This window comes from Chrysochloris asiatica, unplaced genomic scaffold (genome assembly GCF_000296735.1).
Source record: "Chrysochloris asiatica unplaced genomic scaffold, ChrAsi1.0 scaffold00188, whole genome shotgun sequence".
Lineage (NCBI taxonomy): Eukaryota > Metazoa > Chordata > Mammalia > Afrosoricida > Chrysochloridae > Chrysochloris > Chrysochloris asiatica.
In genome coordinates this window covers 1,325,766-1,329,203 of record NW_006408706.1, presented here as the reverse complement: position 1 = coordinate 1,329,203, position 3,438 = coordinate 1,325,766, and the positions used below count along the sequence as shown (strand labels likewise).

Here is a 3,438-nt window from a genome sequence, read left to right as displayed (position 1 = left end):
TCAGTATTCCGCATCGATACGCTCGGCAATGGTACTCAGCTAGATGTTTGACGTTCCTTCATATATTGTACCAATCTTGGCATCTTGAAAGAATTACTCCACAAGATAATCTTTGGTGTAGCCAATTCCTCCCATCCACTCAATACATTTTACTAGTTGTTAGTCCGGCCACCTCAGACGCATAGAATTTGGCCATAGATGCTTCTTTTATGAAGGACCTTCCAGCTTCTACAAGCCAGGCCGTGTAGTACGTCAGCAATCTGGCAGCTTCCAGCTGGGTGGCCACGTGAGCCACTTGGTGTTGGAGACCCTGAAAATCAAATATTCTCTTGCCAAATTGTACCCTTTCTTTAATATAGGAGATAGTGTAGTCAAAACATCCTCGTTCCAGGCCCAACATCTATGCCAGATGCCTATTCGACCTTCATTGAGACGCCCGACTGCGTACCTGGCCCAACCTGGCCCAGGATATTGGCTTCTGGAACCTTCACATTTTCAAATGTTAATGGGCAGGTAGAAAAAGCTTGTATACTCATTTTGTTTTCTGCTCGTCCTATATGAACGCCTTCGGTATCGCGATCTGCCATGAAACAGGTGATCCCTTTATACCTGATGCCAGGGTCTGCATTAGCCATCACCAGGAAAAGTCTTGTATACTCAGCATTGGTAATCCACATATTTGACCCATTGATGATGTAATAATCTCCCTTCTTATCAACTCTGGTCTTCAAAGCAAATGAGTCACTACCTGCTCCAGTCTCAGAAAGACAGAAATTTTCAACTTTTCCCAAAGTCAGCTGGGTCAAATAGGTAGCCTTTTGTGCTTCTGTTCCATGTTTTTAATCAGCGTGTTAATGACTGTGTTCTGGACGTCACACAACACAGCCACATATGCATCAACTTTGGCAAGCTCCTCTATCACCAGGATAGAGGAGAAAAAGGAAGCTCCCATCCCTCCATATTTTGTGTTAACTTCAATCCCCATCAACCCTTGTTGAAATGGTCCTTGTATTATTGATTTATCCATTTTTGAATTTTCATCCATTGTTGAAAGCAAAGAAGCAGTTTGTTGCTGGGCAAACTTTTTAACTGTGTTTCTGATCATCAGCTCCTCCTCCGTGAAGGTCTGCAGCGATGTTAAGTAATGCTTCTGACTGGGAAGACTTGAAGACTTGAGGAATTTTCCAAGAAGACAGGCAAAGTGGGAGATTTTTTGTGAACAGCACGCTGCCTCCAGCAGCTGGGTCTCAGTGTCCTCCATCGGTGAAGCTAGTACCCAGCCCCCTATCCTACAGCAGGGTAGCTCCCCATGCCTCCTGCCTCAGGCCAATTTTGAGATGAGTTGAGCCAGAACCCCGTCCACTCACACACGCCACTAACACACCCCTGGTGGCCACTGCCACTGGGTATTTTAAATATCATCAAGGTCACCCATGGTGGACTGGTTTCAGATGAGCTTCCAGACAAAGACAGACTACAAGAAAGAGAGACAGACTACATCCGAAAATTTAGGGACTGAAAACCTTGTGAATACTAATGGAACACTGTCAGATATAATGCCGGATGATGAGCCCCTTAGATTGGAAGAGGATCTCTTCAAAGTAGACTTGACTGTGATAACATGAATGGAGTTAAGCCCTAGGGAGTTAACATTTGCTGACAGGGCACAAGTCAACACAGATCCTTCCTCTTTGTTTCCAATTTTGCATTTCAATCACTGGCAATTATCAGTGCAAGGCTGGTAGTTCAAAAATGCCAGCCACCTTGAGGGAGAAATATGAGGCTGGATGCTCTTGTAAAGATTTACTATTTCAGAAGCTCTGTATAGGGCTGTTATGAATCAGAATCAACTCAGTGACAGTGAGTTTGGTTTGGGGTTTAAATGGATTTAAAAAAAAAAAAAAAAATTCGTTGATGTTCAACCATTTTAGGAGATAGCACATGACCAAGAATATATGTTAGTGAAGAAGGAAGTCCAAGCAGCACTGAGGTATTGGCAAAACACAAGGCTTCTGGAATAGATAGAAAACAGATCGAAATGTTTCATATTGACTCGAAGCCCTCACTCCTCTGTGCCAACCAACTGGAAGAGATTTTGCCCATTCCAAAGAAATGTGATCCAACAGAGTGCAGAAATTATCAAAAATATCATTAGCATCATATGCAAGTAAAATTTTGCTGAAGATAATTTAAAAACAGTTGCAACAGTATATGAAGATAAAAAAATATAACCTCTAGTATGGATTACATGTCAAGGTAAAGAAAACAAACATCCTCACAACTAGGCCACTAAGGAACATCATGATAAATGGAGATAAAAAATGAAATTGCCAAGGGTTTCATTTTGCTTGGATCCATAATCAGTGCTAATGAAAGCAACGGTTAGGAAATCAAATGACCTATTGTATAGGGAAAATCTGCTGCAAGATCTCATTAAAGTATAAAAGTAAAGCTATCATTTGAAGACTATGGTCTGCCTGACCCAAGCTTTGGTATTTTCAATTGCCTCATATGCATGTGAAAGCTGAATAATGACTAAGAAAGATGGAAGAAGAATTGATGGATTTGATTGGTGTTGGCGAAAAATATTAAAAATGCTGTGGCTGCAAGTCCTGGTGTGGTGCTGTAGGATTAGCACTCAACTGCAAGATCACTGTGAACTTCAAGGTTGATGGCTCAAACACACAAGCTGCTCCTCTAAAACCTTATACAGAGTCTTTATGAGTCAGAACTGACTGAACAGCACTTAACAACAACAAAAATGAGAACAAATGAATCTTTTTTGGAAGAAGTACTGTCAGAATTCTCCTTAAAATTGAGGGTAGCAAGATTTCATCTCACATACTTTGGACATGTTGTCAGGAGAGACTCGTCCCTGGAGAAGGACATCATGCTTGTTAAAATACAAGGCCAGCAAAAAAGAAGAAGAACCTCAAGGAGATGGACTGACACAGTGGCTACAACAATGGACTTAAACATAGGAGCAATTGTGAGGATTGTGAAGGACCAAGCCATATTTCCTTTTGTAGTACATAGGGTTGCAATGAGTCAGAACTGACTCAATATTGCCAAACAAGAATCACAACTTTATAATATGTTTTGAAATCAGGAGTATGAATCCTCCTGCTTTGTTGTTCATCCTCATGATTACTTTTGGCTACAGAAGACCTCTTGGAAATCTGTGTAAATTTAATTACACTTACTCTTCACCAATTGACATGATTAAGTTCCAAAAACCAGGCTATTACAAGAAAATCAGCATTATGTGAAATGCAGGGTTGGTTTTTTTTTTTTTTTTTCTGTTTTCAGACAGCCCATTTGTCTGGTTATTTAATAAATACACCTAATACACCTGTAGAAATAGCAGCTCAAAGTGTCACCCAAAGTACAATAAAAGTAAATAAATTAGGAAAAGAAAAAGAAAAAAAAAAAAAAAAA

At 40.3% G+C, this 3,438-nt stretch overlaps 1 pseudogene; it reads right to left on the bottom strand.

The window, feature by feature from the left end:
- Window positions 1-1,193, bottom strand: LOC102818320 (annotated as a pseudogene).
- Window positions 1,194-3,438: the final 2,245 nt, after the last annotated feature.